The 23,254-nt window shown below is 51.4% G+C and overlaps 2 pseudogenes; both read left to right on the top strand.

Annotated features, from left to right (window-relative positions):
• LOC100399683 (sodium- and chloride-dependent GABA transporter 2-like) overlaps nt 1-7,416 on the top strand; it is a 41,388-nt pseudogene extending 33,972 nt beyond the window's left edge.
• Nucleotides 7,417-17,765: 10,349 nt separating this feature from the next.
• Nucleotides 17,766-23,254, top strand: part of LOC100399318 (sodium- and chloride-dependent GABA transporter 2-like) — a 120,780-nt pseudogene continuing 115,291 nt past the window's right edge.

Genomic DNA, 23,254 nt, shown 5'->3' with positions numbered 1-23,254 from the left:
TGGCAGTTCTCACGTTGCCAGAGGTAGGAGCACCTGGGGAGGGCTCTGCAGAGCCACAGGATCGCTCAGTCCTGTTGCCTTGATGTTCTTTCTGTCTGGGATGTTATTCTAGCTGTTAGATCTAAATCATAACACATGCAGGCTGGGCCAGCCAGCTGGCATAATAACAATAACGGTGGAACCCTGTGTTTAGCTGGACAGTGATTTTCCCCTTCCAAGGAGTACAAAGCCCTTTTCAGAGGTGTTTCTGTTCATCCTCTTCCCTTTTTATGAACCAAGAATTTCTCTCCCTGTCTTCAGACAGAGGGTGCTGAGACGTGAGGGGCAAAGCTACGTTACTGGTGGTGGCCTTGATACTAAGGACAGTGTTTCTGGAGATCCTGCCTGGATTCCTTCCACACTGGTCCTAGGAGAAGGTCAGGGCAGAACCTAGGATCAAAACCTGACAGGAGACCTAGCTCTGTCCCATAGTCCTGTCCCACCCTCCTGCATGCTTCCACCATGGGTCTTTTAGTCTTTCTCATTTTCTTTGAATGCCTGATGCCTGTTCTAGCCTAGTAATGCCCAAGAAACTTCATGTAGGAATCCAGGGAGTAGAGCCCACTGAGTGAGCAGGGGTAGCAGGATGCTGGCATTGGCTGTGAACAGCTTTCTCACCATCCCTAGCCAGCATCTGGCTCAGCCACATGCCTGCGTCCTCCTGTGGCTTGAATGCCCTCGCTTTCCTGGGAGTTCACCTTTCTTGCCTTTTCCCTTTGTAGGTGTGGATGGATGCAGGCACCCAGATCTTCTTCCCCTTTGCCATCTGTCTTGGGTGCCTGAAAGCCCTGGGCAGCTACAACAAATACAACAACAACTGCTACAGGTGACTGGGGACGTGGGGCCTGAGGCTCACACCTGCATCTTTCTATGGCCCTCCAGCCATGCTAGATGAGGGGTGAGTTGAAGGGTGCATTAGCTCCTGGATTTGTCCCCTGCATACATCCCCATTTCCAACACCCCAGAGCTACCAGGAGCTGCAAGGAGCCAACTGCAAGATGGGCAGAGACTTGCACCTGATAGGGTGGGATAGTTGTGATGGGCTGGGAGACCACAGCAGGAGGACCCGGCTTCCTGGCTGATATAGAGGTTAGTGGGCTCAGAAGTGCTAGGTAACCAAGCCTGAGAAGCACAACAGGTCCTTGAATAATGTCGTTTCCTTATACCTTCGATGAGAAAAAGAAACTGGTTTCAACAGAGGTTGTTTTGCTTAAAATTTCAATTTGCAAGAATGCATCAATGATGTTAAGTAAGGTCCTACTATGATTAGCAACATCATACATTGCATCTCGGTCTCTGCCCTGAAAACCTTGAATCCTTACCTGTTTTTCACACCATCTTCCTCACTTCACGTCCTGTCCCGGTTGTTCTCCCCTTGCCTACCTTGTTTGTGCTCAGAGAATTTAAGCCAGTTTTAATAGGCACTAAAACATAGCTGAAATGAAATCACATTGTGCATCTCAAAATCAAATTTAGGTGACTAACAGTCATTTATTGTTTGGGATTACCCATGTCTTTACCCCTGCATTAGCATGCAAATGGGATGATGGTAGAGTGGTAGTGTCCATGAGGTGTGGATCATTATGGCAGAGAGGGGTGGCTGTCACATCTAGATTCATGTTTCACTTCCCTCGAGCCTCATTCTTTTAGGACTACCTTGATTTAGTCTGTGCCTGGGCTGGTGGAGGCCGAGGAGTGTCAGAGCAGAGCCAGTGCTTTGCTTGGTCCTCTGAATTCTGCCAGATAGCCCTACTCCAGCTTCCTTGAAGGGCTGTGCCTCCAGACAGGAAGCAGGTGAGGTTGCAGCCCTGTTCTGACCCTGCCCTTCCACCCTCTCCTCACCCCTGCCCCACAGGGACTGTATTGCCCTCTGCTTCCTCAACAGCAGTACCAGCTTTGTGGCCGGGCTTGCCATCTTGTCCATCCTGGGCTTCATGTTGCAGGAGCAGGGGGTGCCCATTTCTGAGGTGGCTGAGTCAGCTGAGTGTTAGTGGGGAGGCCTGGAGGCAGTGAGCCTGGTTCAAACCTCTGGCAGCCAGGGTCCAGAGGCGTTCCTATTGTGCCACCTACTCTGGGTGAACTATGGCCACCATTCAGTAAATGCATTCTGAGAAGGCTTAGGCGAGAATTGAAACAGTCATTTCAGCTTTAAAGAGTAGGCATAGAGTGAACATTTTTATTCCCACCCTTAGATTCCTGTTCATTACCATGGAGGCAGCCAGTGTTATCTATTTCATGTTTACACTTCCAGAAACAGTTCAGACATATACGAGAAAAAAATGTATATACAGACATATACATGCAATACAGAGTACTATTTCTATTTCTTGCCTTCTTTTTAAAAACCAAATGATAGCATCCTGTATACACTGTTCTGCGCCTGGCCTCATTTTGTTCATTTTAAAATGCATCTCAAGGAGACGTTCCTGTCAGCATATAGAGTTTCCCCATTTTGCGAGTGACTGCCTTTCCATCATGCAGTGCGGTTGTTGCCCGATCTGGATAAGCTGTGCAGTGTTTCTCTTGCTCGCTCACTCTTAATGAGGTGATTTCTTCCCATGGCATTCAGAAACATGCCTGGGCCACACATGATGCCAAGCTCTGGGTAGTGGACGTCTCCAGTTCTCATTAAGAAGGATAGTCTCTCTCTCTTTCTTTCTTCTCTCTCTCTCTCTCTCTCTCTCTCTCTCTCTCTCTCTCTCTCTGTTTTAATTTTTTTGAGACGGAGTCTTGTTGCCCAGGCTGGAGTGCAATGACATGATCTTGGCTTACTGCAACCTCTGCCTCCCAGTTCAAGTGATTCTCGAAGTGATTATTGTGCTTCAGCTTTCCAAGTAGCTGGGATTACAGATGTGTGCCACCATGCACAGCTAATTTTTGTATTTTCAGTAGAGACAGGGTTCCACCCTATTGGCCAGGCTGGTCTTGAACCCCTGGCCTCAAGTGATCCACCTGTCTCAGTCTCCCAAAGTTTTGGGATGATAGGCATGAGCCACCATGCCTGGTCCATGTCTCACTTTCATTAAGGGTTTATTGTATGCCAGGCACTGGGTGAAGCACTCTGCTTGTATCATGCAATGGAAACCTGTGGGGCAGGCTCTGCATGACCCCCACCTCACCAATGTGGGAACAAAAGACCTCCAAGGTCACAGCCATGCTCTTCATCTTTCGGAGGAAACTTCCCATGTGTAGACCCAGGCTCTATCATGTGCATTTTTTCCTGTGATGTAAGTCAGCTGAGAGAAATGTTCATGCACTGTGAGGATGCATGTCAGCAGCATTCTGAAATCAATGCCAGGGTACTCATTGTAGGGTGACAGAAGGGGCTCCAGGTACAGAGGTGGTAAACTGGAGGCCCCAGGCCATATCTGGCCTTAGAGCAATTTTCTTTGGTGCCATCTACATTCCTTACAAATACAAAAAACATCTGTAGCAGCTAGGGCGTGATGGCTCCACTTCTCTCCAGGCTCTTCCACCTCCTTGTGTTTTACACCGGGTCTGCTTCACAGATTTCTATGGCCTGCTGGCTTCTGAGCTCATTCTAGACTTGAACCCTCAGGTCTGTGTCATAGATCTGGCGATCTGGAGTCCCCTTAGACTCAGCCCTTTACACCTGCCATCTCTAGATTCTGTTTTTGCCAATGAGAATACAGTGAGAGGTACCTTGGAAATTTGAGAACTAGGTGAAGGTTGGGTGGCTTCTCCGGGTGAGGGTGGTGGTGGTGTTAGTAACTTGGGGTAAAGTGTCCTCTAGCTCCTGTTATTCCGTGGCCCCACTCTGAGACGCCATGGGTCACACATGGCTGGAGTATCCAGGCACTGGCCCATGTTCCTCTGCTCCTTGCTATAGGTCCTGGTCTGGCTTTCATCACCTACCCATGGGGTGTGGTGATGCTGCCATTCTCTCCTCTCTGGGCCTGCTGTTTCTTCTTCATGGTCATTCTCCTGGGACTGGATAGCCAGCTATCAAGAGGCAGCCACTCAGAGGCTGAGAGATGAGTGGGGGGTGTGCACTCGGGAGGGGGAGCAGTGGGCATGTGGTTGAGTTTTATGCCCCAAAGGCCCTTAAAATAGCTGGGGACTGGGTGAATGTCAGAAGTTGATGCCCTTTTGGGGACACAGGGGGAGATTGAAGGTGAGTCCAGACCTAACCAGGCAAGGACAGTAGCTCTGGAGACCTGAGACAGTGAGGCAGGGCTGACCCTGGGAGAGAGAAGCCAGTGCTCATGGATGGGGCATCTCGGGAGCTCTCCTTCCTCCAATCCCTTTGCCCTGTCATCCGGTTTGTGTGCATAGAAAGCCTGTTGACTGCACTGGTGGACATGTACCCCCGCATGTTTCACAAGAACCGGAGATAAGTCCTCATCCTTGCAGTGTCTGTCCTCTCCTTCCTTGTGGGGCTGGTCACGCTCACAGAGGTGAGAGCCTGGGGGAGGGGGAGGCTGGGGAGGAGGAGCCAAGTGATGGCTGCTACCTGTCAGTGAGGCAGATACCACAGTTTCGGGGCAGGGCAGGTCGTCTGGGCTTCCAGGCATGAGGATTCCCTCTTTTCTCACCCCAGGAATGACAAAGTAGGCAGGTTTCTCCTCTGGCCTTTTGGCATGGACCACCCACCTCCAGGGATGGGTGAGGAGCCATTTGGCTCCACAGTAAGTGAAGAAGTATGCAAAGCACTGCTTTGGGAGAAGCTGCCTTTCCAGCAAGCTCTGGTGATTTCCCAGGCAGCTGAACTGAGTTCTACATACAAACTTCAAAGCAAGAAAGGGAGCCCTGGGGCTGGGTAACATTCGGTGTGCTGTGTCAAGGGAGAGGGAGGGAGATGGAGCTTGTCAGCTTGACCGTATTGATGACAGCCTGTATCCTGATTCTTTCCCCAGAGTACACTCTATGTCTTGGCCTTTGGGGCCAGTCCCTAAGTGTTTTCAGAGATAACCTAACAATAGCTGTCTTATTTCATCCATCTTCTGTCCCAAAACAATAATAAAAATAATTAGTGTCTCTTATCTGCCTAGTGCTTTATGGCTTACTTTATGGCAGTGTGAAACTAAAGGGCACAGAAGTGAATCTGTTGGTTTCCACTGGATAAATTTCTGTTTAAAATACTCTCCTCCCATGCAGGGCGGCATATACATGTTCCAGCTCTTTGACTACTATGCCACCAGCGGCATGTGCCTCCTGTTCGTGGCCATCTTTGAGTCCCTCTGTGTGGCTTGGGTTTATGGTGAGTGACTCCTCCCCTAGGTCCCAGCATTATCCTCTTGTCTAAGGGTCTTGGGGCCCTTAGACAAGAAACAGACATCTCCTGCTCACATTTGCCTTTTCCTGGCCTGCCTCTTGCTCATCCTCAAAAATCTTGCAAATCCTAAGTTGCTGCTGTTGGAAGGCCCTCCAGAAGCGCCTGGCCCACGGTCTTGGTTATAGCTACACCCAGACCACCTCAGTTGGGCCCATATCCTGTCCTGTCCAAATGTTCTCAGCTTTTGACAACCTCGATCATCAGGAAGTAACTGCCCATAACCCAGGCCGAGCCCTGGCGGTAGCTGTTGATGCCTCTGAGTGTCAGGGAAGAGCTTTCTCCCAGCCACCATTTCAACAGACAGCTGTGATGTCATCTCTTTGTGGGTCCCTGCCCCTTCTGGTCTGTGCATGATCCCATCCTGATGTTCTGGGTGTGGAAGAATGACTTTTTTCCCCTTCCTTTTTTTCTGCATGGCAGGAGCCAGGCGCTTCTACGACAACATCGAAGACATGATTGGGTACAGGCCATGGCCGCTTATCAAATATTGTTGGCTTTTCGTCACACCAGCTGTGTGCACAGTAAGATCATCTCAGGGATGAAGATGGGGGCTAGCAGGGTAGAGAAGCCATTAGCTCTGCACCGGACTTCTCCATAGGAACTAAAAATTATCTTAGATTTTTACTCATCCTCCTTTTGGATTCTAGAAAACTACAGCAAAATAGATTCTTCCTTTCCATTTCACAGAAGGATAAACTTGGGTCCAGAACTGTCAGACGGTTTGACCAACACCACAGTGTGAGTATAACGTCACAGGCCAGGACTGAAACTCGGGTAGATTGGGCTGCTCAGAATAACACTAATAGCCACAGCAGTCATCATGGCAGCTGGTACAGAGCACTTCCTTTGTGCTGGGCATGAGGTGCTTTAACATGTATTAACTCATTTAATCCTCACAAGAGCCCCATAAACTGAGTGCTGTTGTTACACTGGTGTTAAAGATGAAACTGAGGTTGAAGAGATTGTTAGACCACTTGTCCAAGCTAGAAAGTTGCAGAGAACTTGGATTCAAACCCATGCAACCTGGCTCCAGAGTCTGAGCCTGCAGCCACAATGTGCAGCTTCCTTTGACTTTATCTCTTTGTGTCAGCTGTTCCTGAGTTCCCCACTGTATGCAGGACATAACTGAGGAGCAGAGGGAGAATGAGGCACATCCCATATCCTTGAGGTGCTCACATCCCAAACTCATGGTGCAGAGGAGGTAGTAAATACCCTACAGCATGCAGTAGACATGTGATCACATCCTAACTGGGAGTCAGCTGCATGCAGAAGTGCCCATGGGTACAGGGGCCCTGGAGTGACAGGGTATACTGCTGGAAGGCATGGGTTTTGGGCAGAGTGTGGATGGAGAAGACTGGAGGCTGATTGGCCCAGAATAGCCTTGAGGTGAATCCAGGCTTGGAGTGTGGTTTCTGCCAGGCTGCTGGGGGAGGGGGAGCTGAGGGCACAGGGACCCTGCCCCCTAACCTCTCTCATCTGCTCTCCCCTATGCCACCTTCCTCTTCTCACTGATCAAGTACACTCCGCTGACCTACAACAAGAAGTACACGTACCCATGGTGGGGTGATGCCCTGGGCTGGCTCCTGGCTCTGTCCTCCATGGTCTGCATTCCCTCCTGGAGCCTCTACAGACTCAGTACCCTCAAGGGCCCCTGACCCCTTCAGAGAGGTGGGGCTTTTGTGGGCAGGAGAGCAACCAGAGGGGCTGGGAGCCTTCATAGGTGCCGACAGGTGGGCTGCCAGCCAGGGTGCATGCAGTTGTATAGAGAGGCCAGTGGACATGGCTTGGGTGTCAGGGAGCAATAGAGAGGCTGCTGAGAAGTCTTAGGAAGAGATAGTGTGACTCCCAGGCATGCACTGTGGTGACAAGGAAGGCAGGTTTATGTGTGGGGAGGTGGGTAGATATTGGTGATGAGGGAAGCTGGCAGACCTGTCCCCCTCTCCGCCACCTGACAGCCACCTCCGCTCTACCTGCAGAGAATCCATCAGCTTGTGTGCCCAGCTGGGACCTATGCCAGTGGAACCCAGCAGGACCCTTGGCTCCTGCTGCTCAGACTCCAAGAGCTTGAGTCTCACTGCTAAGGGGCAGGCTCTCAGATGGTGCCTGTGAGCCTGGCCATGGGGACAGCTGCAGAGGGGACAGTGCAGAAGCAGCCCATGTGCTTCCTTGCCCCTCACCTGGAGTGGATAAGACAATAGGGGTATTTCAGAATCCACCTGCTGAGCTGGGTGCCTCCCACTCCAACATTTCTGCTCAGGGGTGGTTGAACAGAATTGAAATGCCAGTGCCAAGAGTGTACCCCTGAGACACTTGGGAGGTCGGGTGGGGGGCTGGTGGGTGGGGTGATACTGTTCCTGGGCCCTCTCACCCTTCATTCCATTAAATCCACATTCTTCCCACTGACTGCTGGTGATTTCTGCCCCTCTGCCTGGCTGCCTTGACCCTTCCCCATGTTACAATTGTGGCTTTAGGACCCTGCCCCTCCTCATCCTGCCCTCCCCCACTGAGTTCTCCCTGGGGCACACTCAGCACAGTGATGGGGGGGTGCAGGTGGTGGGTCCAGGATGAGAGCCTCCTTCATCAGGCATCTGGACCAGAGGAGGCTGCCCCGCCTCTCTCCATGTGTCCCCAGCTTCCTTCCTTCTCCTTTGCCCTGTGGAATGAGAAAGGAAATTGAGGGACACATGAAGGAGACCTGAGTCCTAGCCAAAGGAAAGGGAAAGCCTGGTGGCAGCTTCTTCCTGCCCACTTTCCCTGCTCTGTCCTCATCTGCCCCCAGCAGCCAAAACTGTGCCTGTGTGTGCCCACCAAGGCCAGGCACGGGGGATGCGAGAGAGGACCAGCTGTGACTGCAGCCTCCAAGATGGCTAGTGCGGGCAGCCTTGGCAGAGGAGGGCACTCCTGGCTCAGCCATCAGAGGGATGCCACTTCCTCAGCACTGGTTTGCTCTTCTGAGGATAGGAGACACCAGATGCCTGGGCACCACCAGATGTGGCCATAAGCGGGTGGTACTGCCGTGGCCACAGATCTACTTGTCAGGGCCTGAGCTGCAGAGAAGCTTAGGGTGAGGGTGAGGCTGCAAAGAGGATCCAGGTGGAAGAAAGTCCCTCCCCTCTCAGGATCAGTGGGGATTGGGGGGCCCCCCTAGGGTCCCACAGGTGTGGCTCTGCAGCCTTACCTCTGGGTATGGGCATGGAGCTGGGGCCCATGTGTTTCTGGCTCTTGCTGTGTGTGTGGTTTTGGAAGTGGCTGAACACACAGCTACATCTCTCCCTGCCTATGCACAGGCTTGGGTGTCTGCCCATGTGCCCACCTTTGTTCAGATGGGTCTCCTGGTGCTGCCCCTGGCATGTCCTATGATTCTTAGAGCTGCAGTCTAAGGGTGCACAGGTTTCCCTGGGTGATCTTGGCTTTTTACATGTCCATTAGTTGAAAAATGCGCTGCAATTTTCTAGTCTTCAATTTTTACTTTTTGTCATTGGAAGAGTTGGTGAAGATTAATGACAGCAGTCCTACTGTGTGTCAGCCCTGGCTGCCCTTCCTGGAGAATGACTACTTGGGCATACCCCGAGGGTGCTGGGCTCAATCTCAGTCTTACTGGGGGAGAAATACATCTGCTGGAGAGGCAGACTAAGACTTGAGGTGCTCCCAGCCCGGCAGCTCCACCATCGGACACTATTGACAGAACACCTCCTGCATGGTGCTGCGCTGTGCTTGTGATATGCCAGGAGCAAAAGCAGATACAATTTCTTAAATGAGTGACAGAAAAGAGCAAAGACCTGTGGAAAATAGTGGCTGGGGTAGGGCAGGACCTCATGTGCAGGTTGGGTTCTAAGGATGTAATGCCAATCTCTCTACCCATCCATCTGACCAAAGTTGCCAGAACTACAAGCCTCAGCAGGAAGGTGAATATGCAGTAATGGTCATCTGAGTCACATCTAGGAGCTTCCTGATGGAAGAACATGGTGCGAAAGTCACCTATTAGTCACCACCTATAAGAATCAGGAGGTGTGGTTCCAGAACTTGCTGTGTGTGTTTGTGCAGTCACTTGGAATTCAGGTTCTTTGCTTTGCAGTTGCAGACAATGCTATGCACTCCTTCTACAAACAGGCTTGTTGTCGGGCTCAAAGGAGATAATGGGTATGAGATCCTTTGAGTCACTTGGTGCCACATGATGTGAGCTCATCACACTAGAGGTGGTTGAGGAGTGAGGCTCTAAAAGCACAGGTGGGGCTGGCAGGCAGAGATGTGAGAATGCTGCTGCCTTGGGTCAGGGGTCAGGGTTGAGGGGAGGAAGCAGGACTACCTCAGCCTTAGCCAATCAGGCTGAAGAGATGGGCATGGGGCAGAGGGCTACTGAGTCAGTGCCACCTGCTTCCCCAGCCTGGAAGGTGGGCCCCGTATCTTGCAGTTCCCAGAGGAGAAGACCCTGAAGGAAGGGAACCTTCTCTTATCTGGAGACCACACCTGTTAGAGAAGAAAGGACAGTGAGAGTGTGGAGGCAAGCTGAACAGGGAGGGCAGAAGCAGAGGTGGCAGGAGAGTTGCAGACTCCACCCAGGTCTGTGGGGAAGCAGCTTTTTTTTTTTTTTTTTTTTTTTTTTTTGAGACGGAGTTTCACTCTTGTTACCCAGGCTGGAGTGCAATGGCGCGATCTCGGCTCACCGCAACCTCCGCCTCCTGGGTTCAGGCAATTCTCCTGCCTCAGCCCCCTGAGTAGCTGGGATTACAGGCATGCGCCACCATGCCCAGCTAATTTTTTGTATTTTAGTAGAGACGGGGTTTCACCATGTTGACCAGGATGGTCTCGATCTCTCGACCTCGTGATCCACCCGCCTCGGCCTCCCAAAGTGCTGGGATTACAGGCTTGAGCCACCGCGCCCGGCCCGGAAGCAGCTTTTTAGGCACTGAGCCCACCAGGCTGCGTGGGGCCTCAGCCCTTGCCACATGGACACCCAGGTCTCAGATCCATACCCGGGCATGCAGGCATGGCCTGTCTGCAGTCTCAGAGACATGTGCACATGTGCAAACTCAGAGACACCTCAGTCAGCTGAGCATGCTTCTTTAGAGGGGCTTACAGGCCTGGCTTGGATCCTGTACCTTTTACTACTAACTGTGTGACCTTGGGCAAGTTAATGTCTCTGATCCTTAGTTTTCTCCTCCATAAAACAGGAATAGTACTACTCACGTCAGTGTAGTTAGACTTCAGCAGATGCTATAGGGACAGCTGCCCTGGGGACACATTCAGGCGGATACATCCTATTTCCCATAGCCCCAGCCCCACCACATGGGGTTGTTAGCATCACAGAAAAGCTCAGGAAGAGTTTAGAGACATCCTTGTTGTGGCCCCCAGTCTCAGACTAGGTTGCACTGGCCTCCAGGAAAGAGATCACACATTTATTGAGCTAAGCATTTTTACTAGGAGGCAAGGGAGAGGTAGTCCTAAAATAATGCTGTGTCCTATGGCCTAAGAGTGCTGCTCTGCACAGCAGCATTGTCCAAGACAAGCAGGACCTGAGTCATCCAAGCCTTCTAATTCTGGGGAAACTGTAATCATTTTTCCCCTTCAAGTTGCATCTATCCATCTTCCATCATCCATCCATCCATCTATCCATCATCCATCACCCATCCATTCATCTTCAATCCATCCATGTATCCATCCATGCCTCATCTATCCATCCATCCATCCATCCATCTATCCATTCTCCATCCATCCATCCATCCACCTATCCAACCATCTATTATCCATCCATCCATTCATCCATGCATTCATCCATCCTCCATCCATGCATCATTTATCCATCTATCAACCCATCCATCCATTCATCCTCCATCCAATAAACACTGAGTGCCTATTCTAAGGCAGCATTGTATTATATGATAGAGGCAGAAATAAAGAATTATGAAATGAGACCCCTGCCCTATAGATATTCATGGTCAGGGGAACAGTATGCTACAGTGAAAAAAGCATAGATTTTTGGAGCCAAGAGGCCCAGGTTCAAATCCCAGCACCATCATTTGCTTATGCATGGCCTTAGGACAAATCACTTATTTTCTATTCATTCACTTGTCTTCTGTCTGTAAAATGGGGCTAATAATTTTGACATTTCAAGATTCTTAAGATGGTAAAATGAGGTAACATGTAAAACTCCTTGTCTGAGTTAGATGCTCAGGAAATAAGTCCTATTCCAGGTCCTCTAAAAGTATACCTGGGGTTAGAAGATGAGGGTGGGGAGAACATTCTGTGGTGCCCAGTGGTTCCTACTGAAGCCAGGTAATAGATTCATCTAGCTGCCTGTCATCTTCACTCTACTCTGTGGAAGTACCCTGGTCTCAGCTACGCTTTTCAGGATGCCTATCATTTGCAAAGATGAGGGTCTCTGGCCTCAGGAGTTTACTAACTCGTCTGAATACCAAGTGGATCTTGGGGGCTAGGAGAATTGGGGTGAACTTGAGTAAGGAAGGGCTCAACATGAAGATGGTGGGACTAAGGCCAGAGGCAGTCAGATAAAAACAGGAAGGGACTGGGTAGCTCTTTCTGGGGAAAGTCCAACTGCACTCCCTGTGTCAGGCCAACCAGGCAGTTGTCCTCTGACAAGGTGGACAAGAGGTGACAGATTGCTGGGCTGTTGCAGCTCACCCTTACAGAAAGCATGTCACACTGTAGTTGTGAAATACAATTTTTGAGGGAATCAGCAAGGAAATTCACCCTCTTGGCCAGGCTGATCCTCTCCCCTCTTTCTCCTCTTTATGGAGAGGCTTGTGTTTCATTCTGGAGTAGCAGCAGCTTAGGCGATCTCATGGACTTGGATGTCCCCTCTGCAAGAGCTCTGTAGTCAATCCATGGAGGACCTGACATGCAGAGACAGGTCACACTTGAGCACTGGGGTAGCTCAAGTATGGATTCTGGCTGGGCCATGTCCTGTGCCACAGCTGACCCCCCTCTGGCTTCTGGCTTCACAGAGACAATGGGGCTGAGAACTGAGACCTGCTCTGCCTTCCTCTTCATGTGGAACCCCACAGGAGATGCTTACAGGGGCCTGAGAGACAGAGTGGGGGTGCTTGACAGAAAACTACAGACTGATATTCTCACTTCACACCCACCCCTGCTGGGAAGTTCTAAAATACAAAGAGGAAGCCCATGTAAAAGGAAATTTCCCTTTCTCCCCACAACTTCCTCTCCCTTCACACCACCTGGAGCTGAAGAAGCATCTCCTTTGTCTTGAAGGAGGCACCAGCTAGTCTGAATGAAGAGCGGTGGGACAGTGCTGTACCCAGCACCAGGTGGGCGTGCTCAGGGACAGTGATGAAGACACTGCTCTGGAGGAGCTCACTGGGCTCATAGCATAGGGCACATATATTAAAAACTCACCCTTCCCCACTGATAGCTGCCAGGCCACTCCAGACAAATTCTAGCTAGCTGTCTGGTGCTGTGAGGTGACCAGAGCGGCCTGGGACCAGACCCCACACCATCCCAGCCTCTGCTTCCAGAGGACCCACAACCAACACCCACACCTCCCCTCAAGCACCTATGATATATATCCTGGGACCCTCACAGTAACCTGAAAAGTAGATATTGTATTGTTACCTACCTTTGACAGATTGGGAAACCAAGGCTGACCCTTGCCTAGCTGTTGTGGCTGATACATGATAGAGGAGGAATAGAAACTTAGGTCTTTCTCTGGCCCCAAGCCCGGGTCTGCTCTACATTGCTTCTTGAGTGCTTTCTCTAGAAAAATCCCAAGGATATGGGTAGCAGTTGTGAAGGTCCTGAGCCTTGCCTGGAAGCCACAGAGGGAAGGTACTTGGTGGAAAAGTTCAGCATGTGATTCACCCTCCTCCCTTGCCCTCGTCAGTGAGGTTGACTCCCTTGCCAAGTTGTCAGTTTCCAGCCTGGAGTCTCTGGTAAGAGAGGGCTGTCCCCTGCCCTGCACACCCCCATCTCCTCTTCCTCAGGAAGGAGATGGTTCTGGAGGGGGACGGGGAAAAGGGGGAACGGGGAATGGCAAGGAGAAGGAGGAGAGAAGATGAGGTCAGGGTGTGAGTCTCTGAGCCCCTTCCCCTGCCCAAGGGAGCAGCTCAGCCCAGCTCTGGGGGGTCACCATGGGACCACGCCCCCTGGAGGACACCCATCTGGAGGCAGTGGGTTCACAGTGGGAGTGGGACAGGGAGTGCTGCTGACAGAGGACTCGGCTTCCTGAGGTTGGATGTTGTAATCTTGGTTCACAAACTTTTGGCCTCAGTCCCTCCTGTTGCTCCTGGTGTTTCTCTGTCCCTTCACTTCCCAATATGTATGTACACACACACACACACACAGCTTCTTTCTGACTGGGAGTCCCTGGACAAGTCGGATGGGATTCTGCACTAGGAAGAACAGGATAAAGTGTGAATGTGGAGGACAGTTTCTCTTTCAGGTCCTGGCTCTCTTGGGTTTCCCATAAGCCGCTGCCCTGGGACTCTTCTGGAGACCTGATGCCTGCAGCTGAACTGACCACAGGAGCCAGTGAGGGGTGCTGAGGTGAGCAGGAAGTGGAGGGTGGCTGGGTCTTTGCAGTCTCCCACTGCTGCTCAGAGGGGCTGGAGGGAGAGCCCTGGAGACTCTGTGGAACTGTGCGTGTCTGCTACAGGAGGCAGGACCTGCAATAATCTCAGGCCAGAGGGCCATTCTGATGCTCATGACTCTCAGGACAAGGGGTGCCCCCTAGCTCTACCCCGTCCAGGTGGGAGCAGCTCAGAGATTAGCCTGTGGAGCAAGAAAGTCCACTGATGGGGAGCTGGTTACAGCAATGGGTGAAAGCAGGGGTGATCATATGACTGAAGGGAGGGGAAACAGACAGTGTCCAGTGAGGTGGAAGGAAGAGTGGACAGGAGAAACCTCAGGGCATTCCTCAGGGCCCAGGAACTGCAATGGATAATCACAGGTGAGGGGCTCCTGCCCTCTGCCTACTGGCTGAGCATGTTGAGCTGGATGCCAGGTGTCTCCAGGAGGAAGCTGTCTTGGCTTTGGGTGGTGGGTGGCATGGATGTGTTTGTGCCCAAGGGGGACACTGAGGGAGTTGTGGGCTGCCACCAGCTGAGACAAGGAGCTCACAGGGTGTGAAGGACTACAGACAGAGCCAGGTTTTGGTGCTATGCACACAGGTATGTGTGTGCAAAGGGATATGATGGGAAATGGTACCAGTATGTGTATGGGGAGGGGTGTTGGTATGTGGGTGAGGGCTGAAGCAGGGGCTGGGATGTCCCATCCCCCCATGTGCAGGGGCTGAGCTGTTTCTAAGCTGGACTGGGGAGCAAAGGGAATGGAGCTGGGACCCCAGAAGCACATGGGCAGCAGCATTACTGGTCTTGTCTGCTCCTCTGCTAGCCCAGCCAGGCCTCTGGCTACATGCTCAGCACCTGAAAACAGAGTTAACTTTGGACTTTCTAGTCTCTTGAAGGTTTCCTCTTGGCAGCACCAAACTTAGTGTGGGAATTGATGCGTTTGCTTCTGGAGGGCACTGAAGTATGATGAGGCCCATTCCCGGTCCCTCACCCTCTGCTCCAGCTTAGCAAAGTAGTGGTGCCGCCTGGGGAGGAGACACAAGGGGCTGGAGAGGCAGCCAACTGAAGGTGGAGGGGCACAGCGGGGGTGAGGTGTGCAGTCCTTTGCCTTTCAAAAGTAGTCTAGAAAGGAGAAGCCGGTACAGCTTGTTTTGGTGTCTAACATCCTCTGGGCCATTTCTTCCCTGAGTCTAACTTAAATCCCTCTTGCTGCAGTCTAAGCCTGTTTCCCCTTGACTTACCATGGCTGAGGGCCAGCTTTCCTTTTCACTTGCTCTTGCTTTCATTCTGCCATTCTGGATTTCCATTCTTAACCATAAGTTACAGTCCTCCCAATCACCTTTTATTTTTTTAAAAACCACGTGTCAGTGTCAGTTCATCAGTTCATGTTCCCTTTTCTCTCTTCCCCTGTTTCTGACAAAACCCAAATCCTGGGCCCAAACTGGGTTCTGTGGTTTGCTTCCCTGCCCCTGCTCCCCTCTGGCTTTCCCTTCATTTACTCCTTCTCCCCAGCAAGTTTCCACTCCTCTGACTCTTGAGACCACCTTGGTCCTGCAGTAGCTGCCTGTGGTTTGGGAATGGTAAGGCTCATTTCTGACCACTGCCCTAGGGGCCCTTGTGCATGAGGCTGGCCCTGAGATGAGCAACCCTATGGCCTGGCGAGCAAAGGCAGTCAGTTCTCCTTCTCTTTATCGAGTCTCATTTTTAGCCCCTCACCCTCCAAAAACGCCTGTTGAGCAGCGGTTATTCTCTCTTCCAGGGAGACTTAAAGTTCAGAGAGGACGTATGATTTGCCTGAGGTCACACAGCAAGTTAGAGACCCGTTTCCTCTACTCACTCTCTTGGTAAGTTTATTCTGGCATTTAAGAATAGGGTCCCAAGCCCCTGCAGGTGCCAGGAATGGTTCCTTAATCTCTTGGGGCTTCACTTCCTCACACATAAAGTGGAGCTAATAATAATACCTACTTTAAATATTCTTATGAGGATGCACTTCAATAATGCATACAAAGAGTGCCTGCTTTTAACATAGTGCTTACTCAGGTGTTAACCTATTGTTATGAACAGTTAGATCTGGATTAGAACATGGGTTTCCTGTATGGTGCTTTTACATCAGTGTTTTCAAGCTCATTCACTAGTTTGTTAATTTGTTTGGTGATGATTCTGGGGTCATTTCTCAGGATGCCTTGGTCCTAATTCTGTAGCAACATCCACATTTGGGTTCAGCTGTTAACAACTGCTCCCCTGGAGCCAAACTCCCCATTCTTTCAACCCAAGGCTCCAGTGCCCAAAGCCCCCATGGGTCTGCTTGCATACTCTGAACCTAGAAGCTCTCTTTCCTCCCCCTTTTCCCTTGCCTTCTTCCTTATATCAGAGACTTGCAGTCTTTGATTTCCACTGGGTGACTATCATCCTCCCTCCTGGGCTAAGCTTGCCATGAGTAGGTCCCAATTTCACTCTGACATGCTCTTCCATTCCTGGGATAACCTGCACCCTCCAAGTCACCTTCAAACATTTTCATAACCTCAAATGGCTCCTGCCCATGCCTTTCTAACTGACTTGGGCTTGGGCTGTTGCCTGGAATAAAAGGACCGACAAATAAACACAGACTCCCTTAATAAAAAGAGTCCCTGTGCTTCCCTGGAGCCTTGGAGAAGTGTGGAACATTGGCCGACCCAGTCACTTTGATTCCCCCAGTGCCCCTCAGAGGTGAGGGGCTGTGGGACAGGTGCTCACCTCCACAGTCTGGGGTACCTCCTCTTGGCAATTCCCTGGGGATAAAGGCAGAGCTGGCCTCAGAGAAATTGTTTGCGTGTATGAGAGGGAGGAGAAGGCAAACATAGAATGGAGATATACCCTGACAGTACTGGCTTTATCTCCTGGCAGCTAACAAGCAGGCCAAGAGACAGAGAGTAGAACTGAGAATGGCCCATGTCATTTTTCTGGAGGGCTAGGGAGCTTTGGGCTTTCTAGGAGGGCAGGGAGAAGGGAAGGGCAGTGACCCGCTGAGATGGGCAGCCTCTGCTGGGCCTCTTTCTTGAGGGGTCAGTCATTTGGTCATCTTGGGGGTCATCTGGAGATGATTTCCAGCCAAGTGAGAACTGGTCTGGTGACACCTTCTGGTACCAGGGCCCCCAGTTTTTCTCAGGACAGATGCCCCCAGTTTTTCTCAGGACAGAGTCCTTTTTCTCAGGACAGAGCTGCAACTGAGAGAAGAGGAGCTGGGGCTCCCTCGAAGGCTTACACCTGCCCCTGGTGCCAATCCTGGTTGTCATCCAGCCTTGTTCAGAGGCCCCACCTTCTCTTTTCCTCCCAATGAGCTGCCCAGAGCTTCCAGCTCCCCTGTTTACTCTGAGTTGATCAATCACCTTAGCACACAACTGGCTAGGAGAGAGCCCTGCAGTCACTTCGGCCACACCTGCCCTTTGACCCTTGCTACCTCCACAGCCTTTGATTCCTTCTGGCCTGGAGGCCAGAAGCAAGGCTGAGGTCACTCAGCGGCCCAAGGACCTGGGCCAACGGGCTGGCTGGGCAGGTGACTAGACACAGAATAACAAGTCCAGGCCTGTGTTTCTTCACAGTCCGCTCCTGAGTGGTCTTGGGCAAGTCACTTCATCTGTCAAGGCCTGGATTTCCTCATCTGCAAACTCAGAAAACTAAGATTTGCTCCTTATTTGCTCTGTGAGTTGTGAGACTGAAGGGTGACCTTAGGTGTAGATGCCATAAAGCACTTGGGAAGAAGAGCAGCAATATGCTGACAGCGGAGACCAGGATGGGGAAGTGCGGCTGGCAGGCACACATCAGGTTTTACAGCTCGTTTCTTCTCTTCCCACCAGGGCTTGGCCCTCATCATCCTGCCCACCCAACAGGGCCTCCTGATCCTCCAGGCAGCCATGGATGGGAAAGTCGCAGTCCACGAGCATGGGCCTCCTGCAGTCTCCTGGGTCCCTGAGGAGGAAGAGAAGTTGGACCCAGAAGATGAGGACCAGGTGAAGGAGAGGGGCCACTGGAACAGCTCTGCTGTCAGTGGCCAGGGAGATCATTGGGCTGGGCAATGTCTGGAGGTTCCCCTATCTCTGCTACAAAAATGGAGGTGGTGAGTTCACTTTGAAGTAGACGTGGTGGGAAGAGCTGTGCCCTGGCAGCTGGGCAGTGCCTACCTGGGCCCCTACCTGGGCCCTCCTTCCTGGGCAGTATGGCTTATAAAAGGAGGGCTATTTTGGAGTTGGAGGACTTGAGTTTGCTTCCAGCTCCACCACTACCCTCAGTGTCCCCCTCTGTGAAATGGGGACAATACCTCCCAGGATGACAGTGAAGATGAAATTAGGTGATGGGCAGGACCAAGAAATTCTGGTTTTTAACAAGCTCCTTTATGACTACCTAAATGTCAGTTGCTGATAGAATTCAGTCATTCATTCACAAATATGGTTGCAGACCCATCACGTGCCAGACCTGGTACTAGGTGCAGAACAGAACTCATTCTGTGTGCTACATGCTGCAGAGGGATTCTGAGGGGTTGTCCTGTGTCTGTGGCAGATTGCAGACAAGCAGTTCAACATGGTCTATGGCAAATGGTGGCGAGTGGAGGGGAGAGGGGTGAAGCAGGGAAGAGGGATAGGGAACACTGGGTGTGCAGAGGGGAAGGTGACATTTCAGCAGACTTGAAGGAGGTGAAGGTATAAGTGCCATGGATGGAAATCACTCCTGACAGAGGGAACAGCAAGTGCCAGAGTCCTGGGGGCAGAAGAGCAGGCCTGTCTGAGGAGCGGTGCAGGGCAGTTGTGGCTGGGGCAGAATGAGAGGAGAGAATAATGGGATGAGGTCAGAGAGGTAGCAGGGGCCACTCAGGCTCTGTTCTGAGTGAGATGGGAGCCACTGAAAAATTTTGCTCAGAGGAATATCTTGCCTTTGAGTTTTTTTCAAATTAAAGAAACATGATTTTATTATTTTTCAGCACTGGGTGTAAAAATTAGCAGGGTCTTGGTGGGGAGGGACCAGATTCCTTTTTCTAAGTGTAAAATCCAGTGGTTTTTACTATAGTCACAGAACTGTGCACCCATTTAGAACATTTTCATCATCTCCAAAAGAAATCCTGTATTCATTAGCAGTCACTCCTCATTCCCTCTCCCTGTCAGCCCTTGGCAACGTAAAGACAGATGTGCTGCCTGCGTTTATGGATCCCTATTAGGGATATTTCATAGGAATAGAATCATTTAATGTGCAGTCATTTGTGAGGGGTCAGATTCATTTTTTGCTTTTGAAATCACCTTTATTCTTCTTCTTGTGGAAATGGTGTATGTTTATTGCAAATATTAGAAACATCTCAGGAAGGTAGAAAGGAACACTTACCTTTAGAGATAACCATTGTTCAGAAAATCCTCCTAAACACTATTTATATTAAATCTGGCCAATATTTACGGAGTGTCTACTATGTATCTTGCTATGTGTTTTAAAGCTTATAGTTATCATCACAAGCTGCTTGAACTGATGAATTCTTAGAAATAGCAGTGGGCTTTCTTGGGCTGGCTCAGTCTATGATGCTGAGGCCGAGAGGGGAGGCTGACCCAGAAAGTCAGGGAAGGCAGGATGAGGGGGCAGGGTAGTGATTCCATTCTTCATCCAGGGCCACCATCTCATGGCATATAAAATGTTAGGGTTGGAGCTGGAGGTGACCCAGGCAGAGCCCTCCTTTGGTGGAGGAGGATTTGCCCAGGACTGCAGAGGGCCTTGGAACCAGGCTGGCTGGTTCCTGTGTAATGGTGCAGTCCTCACCCAGCCACATGGGAGGGAGAGAGCACTAGGGCTTGGGAGGAAGGACCCCCAGCATTGGGCACCCACCCTGTCTCTGTCCTGCCGCTGGCTTCTGCTATGGCTGTGGTTTTGGTCCTGGCTGTGGGGTGGGGTGGGGTGGAGAGAGAGATAAGTATCCCTGGTAACATCATGGAATGTTGGAGCTGGGATACCTCTGTCCCAGCCTAACGCCTGGGAAACACACCCTTTCTTTCATCTTCAACATGAGGGGCCCAAACGAGTTTGGGGGTCCCAATCTTGAGTCACTGGTTTTTGGTGGTCTAGGAAGGTAGTAAAGAAAGGCCAGGAATGCATTTTCTCATTTCCAGCAATCTAATGATAGATAGATGTGAAAACAGGATGTCACAGATTAGTTCAAATGTCTTATATTTTTTGCTTTATATTTTATTAATATATGCAGGGAAATTTATTAATTATTAATTAGTAAACATAGTTCTGTAGTGAAAAATATTTCAAAAAAGACAAAAAAGAGTAATGAAACTATCAGTCTCATGAGGCTTTTTCATGGTTATGAAAAAGAGGATGGCCGCTGAACTAGATCATCCTTAAGAAATAGTTCACCACAAAAGAGAACTTTGGGAAATTCCCATTGTCTGGTTGTCAGTGCTTCAGGAAAGAGCACATAACAAGGGTAAGGCACAACTTAGAGGCACTTCAACCAACCACAGGCCTAGTTGGGCCCTTGGGAGGTGTCAGAAGGGAGATTAAGAATAGGATTGTGAACTGGGGGTGTGGTGGCTCACGCCTGTAATCCCAGCACTTTGGGAGGTTAAGGTGGGTGAATCACGAGGTCAGAAGTTCAAGACCAGCCTGGCCGACATGATGAAACCCCGTCTCTACTAAAGATACAAAAAATTAGCTGGGCATGGTGGCACACACCTGTAATCTCAGCCACTCTGGAGGCTGAGGCAGGAGAATGGCTTGAACCCAGGAGATGGAGGTTGCAGTGAGCCAAGATCGTGCCACTGCACCCCAGCCTGGGTAACAGGGCGAGACTCTGTCTCAAAAAAAAAATTAGATTGGTTGCGGCTGTGTTTGTTTGGCAGGGGGGTGAGGGAATCTGAAAGGAGTGAGGCTGAGGAAAAGCCAGGATGTGGCTCAGCCCTGCCTTTCCCTCTTCTGCAGGAGCCTTCTTCATCCCCTACTTCATCTTCTTCTTCACCTTCAGCATCCCGGTGTTCTTCCTGGAGGTGGCATTGGGCCAATACACCAGTCAAGGGAGTGTCACAGCCTGGAGGAAGATTTGCCCCTTCTTCCAGGGTATGTATCCTCCCCACCTTTCTATTCATGGGGCCACCATCTTGCCTGCATTCCCCATGGTGTCTCCCTTCCTACCCATCCACTGCCTCATTCATCCACTTACTCCCATCCTGCGCCAAGTGCAGAATCAGGCCTCATGCGTGGGCTGCAGAGAGGTGAGCCTGGTAGAGAAACACTAGCTCTGGAGTAAGGTGGGACCCTCACCACTGACTGTGGGGTGAGGTGGGGAAGGTCATTTTGATGCTGATGCATCTTGGGGCAACTATAGGACCCCTGGAGGGGCAGCAGTGAGGGGCTGGGACCGAGTGAGTCTTGGCTTACCCATGCTTCTACTCAAGGGTTCTGGGTGCTCCAGGGGTGCTGTGCCTCATCCAGAGCAGTTTCCCCCAGTTCTGCCCTTGATCCCAGCAGTAGTGTAAACATCCCATCCAGTGGGGTCCTATCCCCAGGTCCAAGTAGCTCATGGACAGCAGGCACAGGGGTGGGCTCTCTGGAACACACAGCTTATGGGAATGCCATGGTCAGGGTGAGCAAACGAAGCACTGGAATGGGAGAGGAGGGGAGATCGTGGCTCCTTCCTTCTTTTCCAAGTGAAAGAGACCCCCAGGCCTGGGATCTCAGAGGGAGGTGTGTGCACCCCTGCCGCTGGAAGTCCTGGCTGCTCTCCCCGCCCTCTGCCTGCCTCACCGCCCACCGCGCCCTGCCTCAAGGCTCAGCCCTGCCTTCACCCACGCGCTGCCTCCACAAGCCACACGGTGGCCGCCTCTCCACCTGATGCCACTCCTGCTCTCTCTCAGGGATGGGGCCCGCCCTTGCCCCTGCTCCCCGCTGGCCCCACCAGAATCGCCGGCCCCCGGCTCGGCTGTCCCAGGGCTGCGGAGTCCCCGGAGTGACCCTGTATGCCAGGTGGGAGGGCGGTTGCGAGCATAACGCGTCCCACGGCAGCACAGTGGCCGCTTGTTTGTGTGGGTATCTGTGTGCGCACTCTGAACACCCCGCCCACTCCCCAGGGACCCTTTGCCATCTGCGGGTCCCCTCCCGCTCAGCGCCACGCCCACTCCCGTGGCTGACACCCGCCCAGGCCGTCCCAACACCCGTTGCTGAGTGGAGACCTCCACGGAACGGGTCCTTGCCAGGGTGGGCTCGCCTGGCCCCAGAGGCATCGTTTTGTTCCCAGTCAGCATTGATTTTTCAGCTAGCCTGTTCTGAAAGGCCTACAGCCCTTCATTAAGTAGTGAGACTTCGGGAGGTGGAGGCAGGAGGATCCCCTGAGCCCAGGATCAGCCTGGGCAGCATAGTAAGACCCCTGCCTTCCCCCTTCTCTACAAAAAAATTAAAAAATTAGCCAGGTCTGCTGGTGGTCCCACCTACTTGGGAGGTGGAGGTGGGAGGATCGCTTGAACCCAGGAGTTGGAGGCTGCAGTGAGCGGGGATACCATTGAGCTCCAGCCTGGATTCTGTCACCAAAAAAAAAAAGTCGTTATTAAGCATCGACTAAAGACTAAGAGAGGGCTAACCTGGCAAGGAAGCAGTGAGGAGTTCTCTCACCTGGGGAACCTGGCCCCAGCCCCTGTCTGCAGAACTCCAGAGCCACCTGGCAGCCTGCCTTTTAAAATGACTGTGGAAAAGATTCCACTTTGTAGAATGTGAGCTGAGGAGGTGTGTGTAAACACCTCGCTTCCCCCACCTCCTCCACCCCCTTCCGCCCCAAATACACTGCCTGGGGACCAAGTGCATCCAGCTAACCACAAGGCTTCACAAGTGTTAAAATAGCAGTGAGGTCTCTGCCTTTGCTGGCTGTCTTGCTGCTGGCCCCTAGTGAGGTGGCACTAGGTTATGTCATAGGCTCCTGAGTTCCTGACGGAGACACCATTTCTTTCCTCCTCACTGGTTTCTTGCTTTTGCTCTTATCCTGAGACCCCTCTGTCACCCAGGCTGGAATGCAGTGGTGCGATCTCGGCTCACTGCAACCTTTGCATCAGCCACCCAAGTACCTGGGATTACAGGTGTGCACCACCACACCAGGCTAATTTTTGTATTTTTAGTAGAGCTTGAGTTTCGCCATGTTGGCCAGGCTGGTCTTGAACTCCTGACCTCAAGTAATCTGCTCACCTTGGCCTCCCAGAGTGCTAGGATTACAGGCGTGAGCCACTGTGCCTGGCCCTGAGGCTCATTTTTACCAACTTTTCCTACTTACTCCTTCCTTCTTCCAGCCCCTTTTCATTTTACAACTGATACATGGTTGTCATAGAAAAACTGGAAAATGCAGATAGAAAAAAAAAAAAACCCAGAAACTTGAAAATGTTATCTG

The sequence above is a fragment of the Callithrix jacchus genome, chromosome 13 (assembly GCF_049354715.1).
Source record: "Callithrix jacchus isolate 240 chromosome 13, calJac240_pri, whole genome shotgun sequence".
In the NCBI taxonomy this organism is placed as follows: Eukaryota; Metazoa; Chordata; class Mammalia; order Primates; family Cebidae; genus Callithrix; species Callithrix jacchus.
This window is presented reverse-complemented; position numbering and strand designations above follow the sequence as displayed.